This window comes from Ochotona curzoniae, unplaced genomic scaffold (assembly GCF_017591425.1).
Source record: "Ochotona curzoniae isolate NIBS_2020 unplaced genomic scaffold, NIBS_Ocur_1.0 contig_437, whole genome shotgun sequence".
Classification (NCBI taxonomy): domain Eukaryota; kingdom Metazoa; phylum Chordata; class Mammalia; order Lagomorpha; family Ochotonidae; genus Ochotona; species Ochotona curzoniae.
Window position 1 is genome coordinate 1 of NW_024466254.1, and position 18,461 is coordinate 18,461.

Sequence of the window (18,461 nt, forward strand, 5' to 3'; positions counted from 1 at the left end):
TTTCAAATATGTGTATAGTGCTATAATGAATTTGTATCAAGTGCCTTATGTGTGTATATGTGTGTGTATGTAAACTGAAGCTCGTCTACCTCTGAAACCCTAACATCAAATAATATTCCTGAATAATAAAAGCAACAACCAAATTTTATTTATGTACAAAAGCAACAGACCTACAAGTGTTAGACAAATTCAACTTACTTCAGTAATTTGTGTTTGGGGGGATTTTTTGTCATTGTCCAGGGTCCATACTCTTTGTTTCGTCTGGAAAGAAAGTATCAGTTAGTAGAGAAGTATTTACCAAACCCCTCCAATTTTCAACATGCCATATCTCAACTTTGATACTTCACAACACTTAAGGTACATAATGTACATTACACCTTACACACATCATGATCTTAACTGCTCATATTTATAATTATTAATTAATAAAAACTACACAGTGTGCATGTGGTCATTCAACTTAAATGACTTATATGGGATACATCAGTAGTGAATGTAGAAAGTTTTGTAAGAAAATATGCAAAAAAAAAAAACCACCTACTTTACATATGGCATCTAAGGAAGGGAAAATAGAGGATCTGGAAAATGGTACTCTCCATTTTTTGGCCTCTATATTCCTTACCTTTTTGTTTAGTACATGTTATACTTTGGTCAATTACATTACATTTTGAAACCCCATTAGCATTTTATAGCATTTTCATCGAATACAAAAAGTCTCTTTTTTCTAATTGCTTTTTTAAAAAGAAAACATCATCCTGTACTTTGAATTTGCAACTCTCCAGCTTGTCATGGGTTTCCTAAGAGAAAAGTCAACTTTGTAAGACATATGTGGGAATTTGTAGCTAGGGAAATCAGGTGACTACATCCAAACATGCGGAGTATAAGCTAAGTCTAGTTCATAGATCCTAATGATTTTCAGAACAACAAAGTATTAGCAATTCTAGCAGGTGCCAACAAGCTTCTTCATAGTCAGAAAACAGGCATTTCAGGCTTGCAGGCCACACAATACCTATCACAGTTATTCATGCACACTATGTTAGTGAGAAACAAAGACAATTAATTCTAACTGAATAGCATCACTGTGCCATAGAACTTTTTTTTAAACTGAAAAACAGGTGGGGTGAGAGGGAAAACCCTTGAGTTTATGGAACTATATCATGAAAAATAAAACAGAAAAGAGAAACTGGTCGACAATCCAGTATGTAGTTTGCCAACCTTTACTCTTAAGCATTATAAAACAAAAAGGATGAAATAACCTAATTCACTACATTGTAATAATATCAAAATTAAATAAAAATCAAGATTTCTTCATGATATTTGATATTGAATTAAGAATAACTGTGCAATTGGGCCCGACCACATGGCCTAGTGGCTAAAGTCCTAGCCTTGAATGCATAGGCATCCTATATGGGCGCCAGTTCTAATCCCGGCAGCTACACTTCCCATCCAGCTCCCTGCTTGTGGCCTGGGAAATCAGTGGAGGACGGCCCAAAGCTTTGGGACTCTGCACCCACATGAAAGACCCAGAAGAGGTCCCTGGTGCCTAGCTTCAGATTGGCACAGTACCAGACATTGGGGCTCACTTGGGAAGTGAATCATTGGATGGAAGATCTTCCTCTCTGTCTCTCCTTCTTTCTGTATATCTGACTTTGTAATAAAAATGAATAAATCTGTAAAAAAAAATTGTGCAATTAAAAATTTTTAAAGTGATAATTATTCCTATTGGATTTTAAAAACTGTAATAAATATTCCTTTGCCATTCATGAGCCTTCAACAGACTTGTTTAAATTTGAAAAAGAAATGAAAAGATTCAAATATAAAGCAGGCACAAATTTTTTTTTTTTTTACAAAGCTCTATTGTACTGCAGAAAAACACTTATTTTTCCTAGCTCTCCAAGATTGGCTATTTTTATAGCACTTCTCTGACCTGAATCAGAAATACTCTACTGCTCTACTGGTTTAACTTTTTCTCTAGATTCAACTACTTGAAATAAACACAATGAAAAAAGGATTCCCTTATAAAATGTAGGAAAATTATTAAAAGGAAAATATGAATATGCCTTTTAAAATGTGAAAAGCAAGTTCATAAAAAGAAAATTCAAGTGGTTAAAAGACATATCAACTCATTAGGACAACACAGGGTAAAACCAGAATGAGACAACATCACTCCTAACACAATGACTATAATTCACCAGCTGTAGCACATTGAGATAGGGAGGAAGGAAGCAACAGGAGGTAGAAGTAGGAAAGAGCAGAGAGAAAAGGAAGGCAGTGGAGAGAGATGAACAGACAACAAAGAGACACAGTAAGAAATCAAGGAAATCATCAGGCATCCTGCTGAAAGCCAGAGTCACTGTCTTCCAAATTTCAGGATTGAAAACAAAATGAACAGAATATTATGTTAACAGTAAGAACTGCTAAATGTTGAAGTGAAGAACAGCATAATGCTGTATTACACTCCAAATAAACTATTTACACAAAACTATGTACATAGAAATTACAGTTTCTTGGCTCTTTTTATTTTGAAAACTGTCTTACCTCTTTATCCGCAAAGCTATGTTTGTCAAGTAGTTCACATTTTTCTTTTATTCGTCCACAAAGTTCTACAGCAAGCTTTTTCTTATTCACTAAAAAATACAGTCAACTGTAAGTTTTCAGATTATACACAAAAACTAGGAGATCTAAAACAGAGCAACAAGAAAAGCTTACCTGTAAAAATACGTCTCTTAACCTGAAACAAATTTTGAACAAAAGATGTTAAAGCAAATATACATTTAGGTAAATCTAAGTTAACTTCTGCCAATGTAAATGTTACAAATAATTTCTGCATGACAAATGCTCTATTTCCAATGAGAAAATCTACACGTGAAAGTCTTCCTATCAAAAACTTAAATTAAGTATTATAGAAACAGCTCTGAAATAGGTTTTTTTTTTTTTGTAAAGATTCCTTCTTCATTTCACTCATTTATTTTCCCTAAACAAATCTGGCACTAAAAAGAATATTTTCAGAAAACTATTATCACATCCCCTAGTGCTAACACTCAAAATGCATATGATAAATATCATCAATTGGACACATCTGAACTGATTGTAAAGAAAACAGTAAAGCAAACCTGACTTTTCTCTGATCCTTATCAAATAATAAAGTAAAAAAAAAATCCATTCTCAACAGCCCCATTAGGGATGGGGAAGAAAAGAAAACTTAATTCAGCTACAAAATATGGATTCAAATAAAATTAAACAAGGAAAAATAGGGTATAATAGAATGCTACAATGGTAAACTAGTGAACCAAAACATTATTTTGAGAAACTCCCTCAAGCTTAAAGGAAAAAATTCAGCCCAACTGCTTAATCCTCTGCCTGCCAGCACTCAGTGTCCCAAATGGGTGCCAGATCTCACCATGGATGTTCAGCTTCCCATCCAGCTCTCTACTTGTGGCCTGGGAAAGAACTGAAGGATGGTCCAAAAGCTTAGCACCTGTACCCATGTGGGAAACCTAGAAGAAGAGCTTGGATTCTGGCTTCTGATCCACTCCATTCCTGCCATGGCTACACTTTGGGGAGTGAACTAGCAGATGGAAGATCACCCTCTTCTCTCCTTGTCTCTGTAAACCTGCCTTTCCAATAAAAATAAATAAATCTTCAAAAATTAAAAAAAATAAAAACTAAAAGGAAAAGCAATAACTGAAAAACATTAGTTCACAAAGAGAAAATAATTTTTTAAATGAAGAAAAAGTATCTCCACGTTTACAAAAAACAATCTTAACTCTGAGTCTGCAGAAGTCAAAAAGATACAGAAAAGGAATTTTATGGCTAGACACAGTATATTTAAAGCAGAATAACAAGTTAAAAGACCCTTAAAGAACCCTTATAATGTGATAGTATCTTATGCTATCATCTCTGATACCAGCATCTCATATGGAAACTGGTTGTTGTATTTCAAATCCAGCTCCTTGTGAATGCAGAAGGAAAGCAGTAATGGGTGGCCCGTGTTATTGGGCCCATGCCACCCACTTAGGACACTGGAAAAAGCTCCTGGCTCCTGTCATCTTTTGGCCTGTCATCTTAGAGCCTCATTGGTTGTAGCCAAAATTTTGGGAGTGAAACAGTAGATGAAAAATAACTCCCCTCCCTCTGTTCCCATCTCCCCCTCCAACTTTGCCTTTCAAAGAAAACTTTCTTTCTTTCACCACATCTTTTAAAATTATTTTCTGTAATGTTATGTAAATGATGAAGAAATCACAGGCACATTCAGGGATAGATGTGCAGAATGAGCAAAGTGAGAGAAAGAGAAGATTGTATGTTTATCTCTGTTCATCAGGAGAGCGTGCACCCCTTCCTGTTGCATGGCTCTCTTGACCCAGGAAATGGAGTGGCTGCATGATGTCACCCTCAAGTTCCACATGAAAGGAGCATATGTTGGAAATGGGATCATTTTCTCCAAGAGATCAGCAGCTCCATTTGCAGTCCAACTCCATTATTGACTTGGGAAACAGCAAATGGTGGCTCAAGAGTTTGAATTCCTGGCACATATGAGGGAAGAACCAGATGCAATTTCTGGGCTGCATTCTGGCCCAGGTTTTAGTTATTACAGCCACTTGAAGAATGAACCAGTCATTAGAAGATTAATTGTTTATTCCCTCTACTTCTCTTGCTACTTTTCAAATACATAATGTTCTATTTGTTTGCTTGTTTTTGTTAAGTGGAAGAAGTTAATAAACTAAGCTTGAAGGAACTAAGTACATCAATTATCAGTAATCGTAACAAACTTCTGAACTTGACCTACTGATGCAAAACAGCATGGTAAGATGGTCACAATCCAAAGGAGAGGGCTTGGGTTCAATCTCCAGCTCTACCTCCTGCCTCCATGGTCCTGCAAATACAAACCAACCACAGGAGGCACCAACAACAGTTCACATATTCAGGCCATGCCACTCATGCAGGAGGCTCTGATTGGGTTCTCAACTCCCAAGCACAGCTGGACCAGCACTAGCTGTTGGAGGCATCTGAGCAGTGAAATAGCAGATTGGACATTTCTTTTGGTCTGTATGTTTCTCTGTGCTTCTTTATCTAGCTCTCTGATAAAATTTTAAAAATAGAGAAAAAAAAGAAATGAAAGAATTTTGGTATTTTAATACTACAGAAAACCTCTACAGGAAATTTTTTCAAAATTTTGTACTTACAAAATTGTTGTGAATGCCTTTGTTTTTTATATTAGACATAGAACATAAGTGATTGTCTTTCCTTAAAGCAATACACATTTCTTATATTAGTTGTTCTGCTTAAAGACAGGATGAACTTCTTTTAGTATAGCATTGTTTACTTACACATTGAAAAATTCTCCACAAAAACATGAAAATTAGAAAATATGCAACAACAGTTGCATAGATCGTCCAGTCCAATGGAAAACCACGAGAATTGTGACTTTTTCCAATATTTTCAGGTAGCGTAATCAAAACCTTAAAGACAAAGGAAATTAAGTTCTTAACATGCAAGTCAGGCAATAAGTACTGATTACAAACTCAGTTACAACTCTATAGAGCCAATTCCCTCATTTTCCTTTGAGGAAATGAAAACACCAAACAGAAGGCATCACAGGATACTTTTCTGCAAACTTCTAGCTACTATCACTCAATGATAAAGAAGTGCAATAGAGGGAAAGGCAATGATTTCTTAAACTGGAAGCATACAGATGTGCTCCCATAGCTTCCAAAGGAAAGAACAGAAACAAAGAAGGCCAAAGAAAGAAGCTGACTGACCTAAGTTCCGTTACTTTTTTTTTTTTAACACCAATTGGGTTTTATATATAAAGCATACTGTATTTTACACAAAATATATTCCTACTGGAAAGAAAACATTTATCTGAAGCTTGCAAATGGACGTTGAGGAGTGGATATTTTTGTTTAATGATTAAGATACTCACATTCCACAGAATTACCTTGTTCAATTCCCAGTTCCAGGTACTGACTCCAGCTTGCTGCTAATGCAGACTATGGGAGGCAGCAGTCATGGCTCAAGTAACTGAGTTCCTGACCCCACATGGGAAACCTAAGTTGTATGCATGATTCCCAGCTTTAGCCTCAGACACAGCAGACACTCAGGGAGCAGACAAGCAGGTGAAAGCACTCTCATTCTCTGACTCGATCTCCACAACTCTTAAATATCTCAATTTCAAAGTTTAAAAACCAATGACAAGATTGGGTTCAAAGTTCTGTTTCAAATGAATAATTTTATTTGCTTCAGAAGTAGAGTGAAACAGAGATAATTCTTCTATCCACTTCCCCCAATCACAAAAGCAGAAGAAGCTAGGTCTGGCCAAAGTCAGATGTCTACAACAACATCTGGGTCTCCCACATGGGCTGCAGCTGTCCAAGCACATGGGCCAGCTTCTGCTGCTTTCCCATGTACATCAAAGTAAGTAGATCCGAAGTGGAACAGCCAATATTTCAGCATGGGATGGCAATGTCATGATTCTGGTCCCTGTGTTTAGATTCTGAACCCCTGCATCCAAACTCTATAGGTTTCTCTGATTATCTATGATGGGAATGAAACATTTGGAACACCCAAGTAATTGAGAGGGTGAACATTTTTTTTTGCCCCATTCATAGTAGTCATGCCATAACTGTGACCTTGCAAATCATTTCTTCCCCCCACCGCCACCATAGGTCTTGAGCACAACACAGCTCAAGACTTTCAACCTTGTTTCTGTGCGTCAACTTTCTCTGGGTCAGCTCATCACTCATCATCACTCAGTAAGATTTTTCTGTTGTTTCTTTGCCAAGCCCCAGATGCTACTCTACCAAAAACAAAGGAGGCAGGGAGGAGAAAGAAGGAGAATAAAAATACATTTTAAAGAGTCTTCTGAAGCACAAGTTTAGTTCTTTCCAGGTTTCAATCCAAAATCTCTACAGCTAATGTTCACTTGCTAGGAACTTTCTTCCTAAAAAAAAAAACACCCTTTAATAAGTACCCTCCCCTCCAAAATCATTTTTCTAACTCTAATCCCCATACCCAGGTTGCTGTCTGTAGTTCATTAACCTATACCAAATAAATAAACCTAATAGCTCTATTTTTTTTTTTTTGGAGAGACAGAAAAAGAACAACAACAAAAAAAGCCAAACTAGTTTCCACTTAGCTTTTCACTCTCCAAATGCCTTTTTCTCCCTCATCCCTATTTAAAGCAATACTAATTTTAATTTCCAATGCTTAAACATGTCCTCACTCATTGTCCCCTCTCATTGCAGCTCTATCTTCAGTTTCGCTTCTCTGACATCTACCTTACATCTTACCTAGGCTCAGGAAGGCCCAGGTCTAACTCCTGAAAAGGCTTCAAACAGCTCCCCAATGCCAGCAAGCATGCCAACATATCATCAGTTCCTGAGCCCACTCTCTACTAACACAGCTGCTTTTCACCTTAATGCACCGTTGTGCTTCATGCCTGCACTGCTTAAGACATTTCCTCAGCCTAAAGACTTCCATAATCAAGAGAATGTCATCTGCCCAGCCTATAAATCTCCCTAGCAGGTGTGTGTATGCTTCAGTAAGCATGTGATTTTTTAATACTGGTGATCTGTTCTAACTGTTGTCTTCTCTTCCTTGACACCTTGATACTGGTGGCCAAAACTTTATGTTACTTCACTCAGAATACACACACACACACCCCTCCCTCACACTACAGTGCAATAAGTGAAAGAACAGCATAATTACATCTGCCTCAATGTTTAAATAGTCTTTTAAAAATATTAGTGTTTTTTTTAAAACTTGGCAATATGCAACAAAGACAACGATACACACTGAAAGGCAGGAGGTCTCTGTTACCTAATAATGAACTGAACAAAAAAAAAAAAGAAAAAGAAAAAAAGGTAACTCTGGGAATTGACATTCACTAAGCTTTAACAATCTCCTCTCTGTTAACAAGACAAAGATGAAAGAGGGTGAACAATCTCACTGAAAAGCATCTCAGGGGCACTCTTCATTGAAGATAATGAGAAATAATCCCAATCTTTCAACTGAGTTCAAGTGTCCTTTCAATACAAGAGGTTTCATCACTAAATGGATTTGGGGAGATTTGTCCTCAAATTTGTCACAGTTGGAACAATCACGGGTCATGGATCCCTGCCCCAAATTTAAAACAAACAAAACAAAAAGGCCACTTCATTTGGTACTCAGAAAACATTCTCTTACTTTGTAATATCCAATAAACCAAGCTCCCTCTTCACATTCCTGATACCCAGGTCCTGCTATACCATAAGAACAAACCATCCAATACACCTGGCCATAGGTGAGGGCTGGCCTCAGACCCTGTGACAACAGTGGCTCAAATCACAAAACCCTCATGGTGCCCAGACTCACATTGCGTAGCTCATCCAGGAACCACCCCACATATGAATGAGGGGTAGCCCCTGGCGGCTCCATGAAGCAAGACAGCTTCAGTGGTCACCACCACATCCACGGCCTCGCAGCAAAGAACACCAACTTCGTTCTGAACTCTACACCTGGCAACTGGAGCGTACCACTGCAGAGCCAGCTATGGGGGACCAGGGAGAGCCACGGGAAATGGATCCCACAAGCCTGTGATGTTACACCACAAAACTGTTAGGGTGTCATGGCCCCTTTATTAAACTTTCTATTTCAGGATAATGCAGGTCTGAATCCATCCCACTAGAGCCTGTGACATACCACCTCTTCACCACCCCACCCCACCCCTCTACGTAAATGGAATTATCCAACTGCCACTCTGAGGTACAGAGGCACAGGTTGGCCCCTCCATCTTGGTGGGAGGCTCTCTTAAATGGGCAGATGCCATACGTGGGTATTTCACTCCCCACCCCCCCAAATCCAGGAAGATAAAATATTTGGGCCTGGAATGTAATTGGGCCTCAGGTCCTGAGCTGTAGTGTATGCTACACAGCCAGAAAGATTGGGGCTGTGGCTCAGAAACTCAGGCCTTGGGAAGCTGTGGTGGTAGCTGCCAAGCTACTACCGAGTATCTCATGGTGCAGCTCCATTGGGTGATAACAGTGTGCTCCCTTGACCCAGCAGCCCAAGCCAGCCCAGGCCTGAGCCTCAGCAGCTGGTCATCAGTAACAGGTACAACGCAGGGACAGCCTGTAAATGTCCAAGTGTTATCAGGCAGCTGGTCAATCATGGCATTCAGGGGATGGGAGGAATCTGTGAGCTCCATTCTGCATGATCCTTTGAATGAACTTGCATCCTCACCAGAGGGAGGCACCTTGCTTTTTCCTTTCCATGTAGTGGATGATGACTTCTGAATCCTGTTACTAATTGGCCCTGGCATCCAATCTGGGAAATGGGATCCTTGGTAGTCTAAGTACAATCACCTATTTCATCCTCCATAAGGGGAACAATCTTACGAATGTAATGAGTGTGGAAAAGCTTTTTGCCATATGTCATCTTTTATAAGACTTTGGCAAACACACACCAGGGAGAAATCTTATGAATTCCATGACTGGAAAAGCCTTTATCTAGAAATCACAACTCAGAATGCATCAAGGAACAGACATAGGGGAGAGACCTTATGAATATATGACTGGAAATGCTTTCTGTATAAACCACATCTTACAGACATCAGTGAAGTCAAACAAGGGGGACAGATATGACAGTAATGACTTTTAAAAATGCCTTTTTATGAAAATCTGTTCTCATGAAATAGAAAATTCACCATGGATAGAAACTTTATGAATGTTCAGAGTGGGACAGTCCTTTGCCAAAATCAAATGTCAGAACAGAACATTCATGATGGATGAAATCTTATGATTGTAATGCACATGGAATAGTTTTTTTTTTTTCCAGCTGTAGTACCTCAGTAAATCAGGGAATTAAACAGAGCTGCTGTGAAGGCCATGGCTGCTGGCAGTGCACACTGTTTCTCTCCTGCACCGACAAGTGCCACCGTACCTTGTGGACAAGGTCTGTGCCGATAACCAACTCACAGGAAGGGCCAGCAGAGAGAGCCCTGCAGGTGGCTGTTTTCCTCAAGGAAGGCAAAGGGAATGGGTTTCAAAGAGAACGTGGAGGAACAACTCACTAAAATAAGGTGGGAAATGGATCTTGCCAGTGAGACTATCTCATCTTTAGAGTTGGTGACATCTTCATTTTGTGGAGAAAGGGCTTCTGCTGGAATTACATCTCAGATGGGAGACTGAAGCTTCCTGGAACTTCCAACATGCTTCTGGGTGAAGATGAGCTTATAGTGTGGATAGCAGGAATCATGGCTCCTTGCATGCTCCATGCGTGAGGCCATCACTCTGGGTTGGGGAGGCACAGCCTGGACTTCTGGCTCAGGATACAGGTTTGCTCCCAGACAGCAGCTGCCTCTGTTTCAACAAGGATTGGGGAGGAGATCACTAAGCTCCAAGAGGCTGAAATGATTGCATTAGGGCCCCACAGCCAACGGGTCCTCTAACAGGGGGTCAGGATCTCTGATCTGCCCACTGCTCATCTTGCCAGACCCCAGGAGGGTGAGCAAGGGAAGGAAAGGCAGGACCTAGGGAAGGGACACAGAACACAGAGTACACACCCTGAGGTGCTCAGGAGGTCTCTGTCCAGGGCTGGACCAATGGAAGGCTGGAAGTGGGGGCTGACAGACATCTGCTCCCAAGCCACAGAGCCTGCAGCCTCTCAGCCACCTAGGGAAGCCTGGGCAGCCTGTGTCTGAGAATCCTGGGACCAGCTCTGCCTTACAATACAGAACCTTAGGGTCAGCAGAAACCACACTCTATGTCCCTGACAGCACACTTGCAGCAGCACCTGGGGCATCACTGTCACCACTCAGGGCACTGTTGCTACAACAAACAAGAAATGCCTTCTTGTTGATTCAGGTCAGATGCAGCTGCCCACTTGGGAAACATACCATCAGCACCGTGGAGGCGCAGATATGGGGTCACAGATCAGAACAAAACAGTCCTTCCTTCTCATTCGGGGACTCTGAGGCTCAGCTGGGTCTGTCCTGCAGCATGGCCCTTGCCCAGAACCCCAGGGCTTGGGGCAGAGTTGGAGAGAGGCACAGTCTGCACTTACCTGCTGATATCTCATCCATGCGGACTTGGGAACCTGTATGCGACATCCACTACCCTTCTGCAGCCAGGGACTCCTGGAGGTCAGCCCTCACCATGGTGTCCTGGAGAGTTCCTAAGAGTAGCCAGAAAATCAGCTGTAGCACAGCCCAGCGCTCTGCCCCTGAGGGGCTCTGAACCCACAGATATAACCACCTATGCATCAGTTCTTCTTGGGGAAGAACGATGCCTGTGCTGAACTAATGCAGCCTGGTCTTTGTTCTCATTCCCACTGCAATGCTAAACAACTGCTCACACAGCACATATGTTGGTCAGGAGTTACAAGGGGACTGCAGATGACTTAGAGTTCCCCAGGAAAATGCATACAGCTTGTAGGCAGACACAAGACTAAGCTAAGATATGAGGGGCTGGCATGCCCACAGACTCAGGCAGCCACATGGGCAGCAAGCAGTCCTGGCACCAACCCCTGAGGACACCTGAGGGCTGCCTGGGTCTGGCATTTCCAAGGTGGCAAGATGCAAGGCCAGGGTAAGTCTTGTGGGGTAGACCAGAAGAGCTGGGCATGGCCCATTGTTCCACCTGTCCATAGGGGCTCACCTTCGCAGGGGGGCAGGCTGCAGACTTGAACGGTGTCCAGCTTATCTGCCTCGCGCTGTCCAACGCTGTTGGCGCTGGCACTGCACACAACCTGCCGCTGTTGGATATCCCTCCCACAGGTGACAGAGCACTGCCAGGGGTAAGGAATAGGGTAAGGTTATGGTAGTCATGAGGGAGAGACAGAGGACAGGCCAGTGAGCTCTTGGGCCAGCCCATGCAAAGGCAGAGCCTACACCAAGTATGAAACCACATCTCTACTGGCCCAGAGGGACACACAGGGACAGTCCTTAAGTAGCCCCAGCAGGACCCCATTCCAGGGCTAAGAACTACTGCTTCTGCTCAGACTCCCTGGTACGTAGCAGCTTTGGAAGGCAACCTCCTGAACCCCCCTGCAGCTGCCATGCCTGCATCCACAGTGTCTGTTCCATGCCAGTCTTCTTGGAGACTCCATGGCTCCCATGGGTCTAGTGCACCTGGTCTGAGGCACCACATGGCAAGCCCAAGCCAGGCCCTCTCCTTAAGGACATCTCAACAGGGTGCACAAGGCTGCCTCACTGCACACTAATTTTGGAGATCAGACACCTGGACACAGGGCTTCTAGCTGGGACAATTAGGGACCCCATATCAGCCTGCAGAGCAGGTTCCCTAGGGCCGTCTTCCCTGAGAAGGGAATGGAGTAGACTCTGCCACACACAGCCTGTCCCCTGGCCTGTGGCATAATTTACTCTAAGCAGGCACTGGAGTGGAGACTGAAGGTCGCCCCACATACCCAGTAGGTATTGTTAAATGCCTGTGTCAGAAGAACATGGGACAGACAACATCCTAAGACAACATCCTGGGCACAGCAGCACAGCATCAGGCAGCCTGGACCACCAGGATGAGTCTTGACAGTGGAGACTGGCATTGGATGGCTCCGTTGCTCTCATGGGGGATACCCTTTCCATCCACCCCTTCCAAGTCCTACATGGTGTCTGCTGACAAGCATGGCTCAAGTGACTCCAGCTCCAAGCTAGTGGCAGGATACACACACCATGGCAGCCTCCAATCCCCACAAGACAAACACCTCAGCTATTTCCTAATGGCTGCTAGAACAATTGGCAGCATCGTACTTCCCTCTATGAACAAAAGAGGTTTGAAAAATTGGGATAAATTCCCCCTCACCATATTAACTGTAAACACGCAGGCACGTTAGACTCAATGGGAAATGCAGACCCATGTGCTCCACCATCACCACTGCCCTCATTTCTATAGCTTTCTTTTCATCTCAAAGAACTCCATACCTATCAGAGATCCTGCCCCCCAGGCCGATCTTCACCAAGACATGTGATCATCAAGCTCTCTTCAATTGAACATAAGCAAGATTCTTAAATATGCACGTGAAAAAAAATCAACTGAAATATAAAGGACTGCCAATTAAACTAACAGAAGACCTCTCACAGGAAACTCTACAGGCCAGAAGAGAATCGAGTGACATATACACATTCTGCTCACCAGCACACAGAACCTTTTCTATGATAGATCAGGTAATAGGGCACAAATCAAGTCTCAGCAAATAAAAGATGGAAGAAATACTATGTACCTACTTAGACCAGCAAGAAATAAAGCTTGACATCAACAAGAACTGGACAATCACAAATACCTGACAGTCAAATGATATGCTACTAAATGAGCGACTGGTCATTGAACAAATTGAAAGGACATGAAAAACTTTCTTGAAATAAATGAAAATGAAAACACAACACAGCAAAATCAGCGGGATACAGCTAAGTCAGAATTAAGAGGGAGACTGATGGTATTAACTGGGAACACAGAAAGAGCAATATCTCAAATTCAAAGTTACAACTACGCACCTCCAAGATGTAGAAAAGGAACAAACCAAAGCCCAAATCAAGAGGAAGAAAAATAAGAGACATTACCTGTATGGTGTTAACCTGTAGTAAGTTAAGCCATGCCAGCATCCCATATGGGCAAGAGCTCTGATCCAGCTCCCTGCTTAAAACACCAAGGAACTCAGCGGGTGATGGCTCAGCGGGGCCTGGGCCTTACCTCTGTTTCCCTCTCTCAGCAACTCTTCCTTTCAAACACAGAAATAATCACTAAATAAAATATAAAAGGGTAGATTAAAACAGACATCATTGAAATACAAAGGGTCATAGGAAAATGGAATGAAGAAAATGGAAAATCCTGGAGAAATGGATACATTCCTAAATATATATACATACACACATATGTATACACACACTCACACATATATGCACATACATATACACATGTATATTTATATATGCACATGGATAAAGCCTACCAAGATTAAATCAAGAAGACCCAAAAAATATAAACAGGCCCTTCAAATGCTCTGTCCCCACAAAATTCTCCTTTCCTGCCACTTTGCCTAAGGTTTGCCCCCGATTCCATGGCAAGGCTAACACTCCTGAACCTTCACTGCTCTAACAACCACACCCTTCACCTGTTACAACCTTTTCTCTCTCCCCTCAGGAGACACACACATTACCTGCTCTCAGCTTCCAATACCCAAGCATCTCCTATGTCCCAGGCTCTTCCATGGCACCCAATCCCCCAAGGGTTCCCTCCAAAACCTTCAACTGAGCACTGCATGCCAAACCCACTCTTTCTCCCCCAAACTCTAAATCCAGACCATCTGTTTTTCCCTCAGCCAACAACACATTTTTCCTCCCAGGTCTACCCACCAGGTTTTGACACACAATCCACTCCCTGGCTCTTAACTACCTGCAGCCAGCTCTAGGTACCAGCCCCATGCCTGGAGGGCTGCACTGTTTGCCCCATAACTCACAGGAGGGCGAATCCCTTCACTGCCTTCCCAATCCCCTGACTTCCCCTCCAAGGAGGTAGATCTACTAATATATTAGATCTATTACTTCTACTAATACTTACATATACTAATGTATATTCATAGATTATATTATATATATATATATATATTACTAATACTAGTATACAGTAGATCTAATATCCACTAATAGTAGATATGACCAAAAGAAGCCAGTATCAGTAGATATACTTGGAATGAATAGTATCATCTATGGTTTCTTCATTGACAGCACATTATCATTTTCAGACTGATCTCTTCCTCTCCATCTTCTCACCCTGACAGTTCACCCTCAACAGACTGCTCACCCAGTGGGCTCTGTAGGGCTGGGTCTGTTCTCATGGCCACTTGCAGCACCAGCCCACACTAACTGAATTCCCCACCCCAGAGCATGCACACACTGCCTTGCCTGCAGTTCCAGGGCCAAAAGAGTTCTTGTGAGACCTCCTGCACTCTCAACCCTGCTCCCTCAGTGAGCTGCTGGCCCACAAGGCGCTGTAGTGCTGGTGCTTTCTTATGGCAAACCTGCAGCACCAGCCCACAGGACCTGAATCCCCTGCCCCAAAACATACCTATGCTGCCGATCTGCCTGGCAATAAAGAGCCAAAGTGCTTCTGGCAGGGCCTTCCACACTCCAGGCTGTCTACCAGCCTTTCCAAAGCCACTAAAGCTCAGCTGGCATTCCACCAGCCTCAGGCCACAGCCTCCCATATCCACTGCAGTAGTGCAAAGTGGGATTCTCAAGCAACCCACACCTACCCAGCTCCCACAGACACCTGCTGCTGCTCCAGGGCCAGTCTGGCTTGCCAGTGCCCCAGAGTATCGTGCAAGCCCACTGCATGCCCCACTTGCTGCCACAGGGCCATACCTTCTTTGGCGGCAGCCACCTCATCCCCAGCCTTCCTGTCCTACAGTGACAGGCCAGCTTGGCCAAGAGGCCCCAGACATGAAGCACACCTGCCTGCCATCTGGCTTGGTGGTCCAGGTTCAGTCTTGGTGAGCTGTTGGCAGGAACACCTCTAGCTGGGATGCCACTCTGCTGCTGCCCCAGGGCAGTTGGTGTTGGCCCGCCAGCCACCCCACCCCCTCAGCTGACTGCTCGGCTGCATGCCGCTCTAGGGCCAGGCCACTTCTCCTGATGTCCCTACAGTCCCAGCTCGCACGCCTGACCACTCTGCATGGCACTCCAGGGCCAGGTTCACTTCCCGTGGGCCAACCACATCTCTAGCACTCCCACTGTGGCCATTCAAGAGGCACAGGCCGGCTCGGCCAGTGAGCCCTGACTCTCCAGCCCATCTACCTGGATGCTCACAGGCTGTTCCATGGCCAGTTATGCTCAGGCAGACACTCCACACCACAGCATGGCATCCCACACCCTGCTGTCCGAATGTCCCTTCACAGCCACACAGGCTCCGGTGGCACCTCCTACACACAGGCCACATGCCAGCTGATCTAGGGCCAGTAAAGCTCAGCTGCCCGGCACCAGGGACTCGGGTGCACCCATTCCATTGCCCTTTACACTGCTCCAGGGCCAGGCGGCTCAGCAAGTGACCTCTCCCTCACATGGCCGATTGCAAACCAGACTCTCTGGGGACAGTCCCATTCTCCTGGGTCTCTGGGGCCCCAGACAGTATACCCTGGTGCCTTGCCTGCCACTCACTCCAGGGTCAACCTTGATTGGCAAGCACCAGACATGCCTCTAGCCTGCCAGTTCCACCACCCTGCCACTGCTCAAGGGATAGCTGACTTTGGCAATCAACCCAGTTCCCTCAGCAAGCCACTTGCTGTGTGTGCCACTCTAGGGCTGGGCCCATTCTACTGACAACCCTGAGGCCCCAGCCAGCATGAACCTCCAATCCCCCAGCATCTCAGGGCCAGGCTAATGGGGCCCTGGGCCCTCAGTGCCTCTAGCACTCCTGGCGTGGCCACTGCAGCAGGCACAGCTCCCTCAGCAGGTGACCCCTATGTCCTCTAGCTCACCCATCCAGCTGCCTCACCAGCAGCTCAAGGCCCAGGTGGCCTCAGCCAGTGCCTTCCACACTCCTGAGCCCTACAATACCCCCATTCTCCCACCCAGCCTGTTCTGCAGGGCCATTCAGGTTCAGCCCGCACCCCCACCTCCCGCAATCCACTCCAGGGTCAGGCCAAGTCACTGACACCCCTTGCTTTCCAAGCCTGACTGCAAGACACTCCAGGACCAGGAGGGTTTAGCTGGCCCCACACACTTCTAGTCAGCACACAACACTCTGACTGCTGTTCCTGGACCAGGTAGGCTCAGCTCATGCCCCACGATGCTGCCCTATCAGTTACTCCAGGAACAGGTAGACTCAGCCTCTGCCCCACTCCCTTAGAAGGTTGCACAGCAGCCAGCTGCTATAAGGCAAGGCATGCTGTTACGGCAACCCTGAGGCACCAGCCTACAGGACCTGAATCCTCTGCTCCACAGCATTCCTGACCCTCCTCCTCACTGCCCCATCTGATGTTAAAGGGCCAAAACAGTTCTGGAAGGGCCTCCCACTATCTCAGCTAGCCTACCCCTCTCTCCAGTGCCACTAGGGTTGGGCTTGGTGTCACATGTGCCTCAGCCCACCTGACCCATCCCTGCTGCTTCAGGAAAAGGTGTGCTCCTCCAGGGCCCACAGCCGCCCGTGACTCTGCCTGCTCCAGGACCATGCCAGCTCAGCCAGCACCAATCACATCCAGCACACCCTTCCTGTTGACGAGCCAGGTGCATTTGAAGGCAACCTGTGGCACCAGCCCACATGAACTGAGTTCTCCAGCCCAGAGCATGCCCACCCAGATGCCCTGCCTGCTGTCCCAGTGCCAGAATGACTCAGGTGTGGCCTTCATACCCTCAGCCTGTCTACCAGCCACTCCATGCCAAGCCAGGCTCCAATATGTCCATGCCCATAGATGCCCACCATCTACCACCTGCTCCAAAGCCATGCCTGCTTAGCAAGTGTGCCTGCACATCCAACATGCCCACCCCATCAGCCCACACGCTGCTGCAGGGCCATACCAGCTGGGCGCTGTTTACCACAACATGGCCAGTTGGGCTCAGCCAGCACCCCATGCATCATTAAAACAGACACCCCAGTCCCACACACTGCTCTAGGCCCAGGCCAGCTCTGCCAACAACTTCCACGCACAAAGCAGGCCCGCCAGCCATCGCACTGGTCACTCCAGTGACAGGTTCTATTTGCCATCACCAGGCCCTCCCCTGAATTAGCAGCCTTGCCATCCCATGCAGTGCTCCAGAACCAGTGGGGCTCAGCCAGCAATCCTACTCCCTCAGCAGACCACTCAGCTGCCTGCTATTTAGAGCCAGCCCATTCTGCCAGGGACCCTGTGGCCCCAGTTGGCACACCCTGTCACTCAGCTTGACACTCCAGGGCCAGGCTCACGAACACTGGGCCCTCTGTGCCTCTAGGACACTAAACTGCTCCACACCAACTACTTTAGGACCAGATCCCTGCACTTCTAACCCACAGGCTGCTCCGAGCCCAGGCAAGCACAGCTGGTATGTCTAATGTTCCTAGATCCTGCCTGCCTGGCTGCCCTGCAGGGTGCTCCAGGACAAGGCAGGCTCAGAAGGTTCTACCCACCCTCTGGTACCCCAACCCTGCCCACCGTCCACTCTGGAGCCAGGCCTGCTGGCTGACACCCCTCCAGGTCCCAGCCTGCCACCTGGTCTCTAGCCCACCCGCGCCACTGCCCCACCAACTGTTCCAGGTACACACAGACTCAGCCACCCACCTGCTCCCTCAGTAGGCTGCTTGGCTGCCCACTGATCTAGGGCCCATATGACAGCAATCTGTTGCACCAGCCCCTAGGATCTGAATCCCCCGGCCCAGAGCATGCCCACCTCACTGCCATGCTTACCTGTTTCAGGAATGTAAAAAAATGATTCATGTGTGACCTCCCACATTTCCAGCCCGCCTACCAGCCCCTCTACGGTCAGCCGAACTTGGCCGACGCCT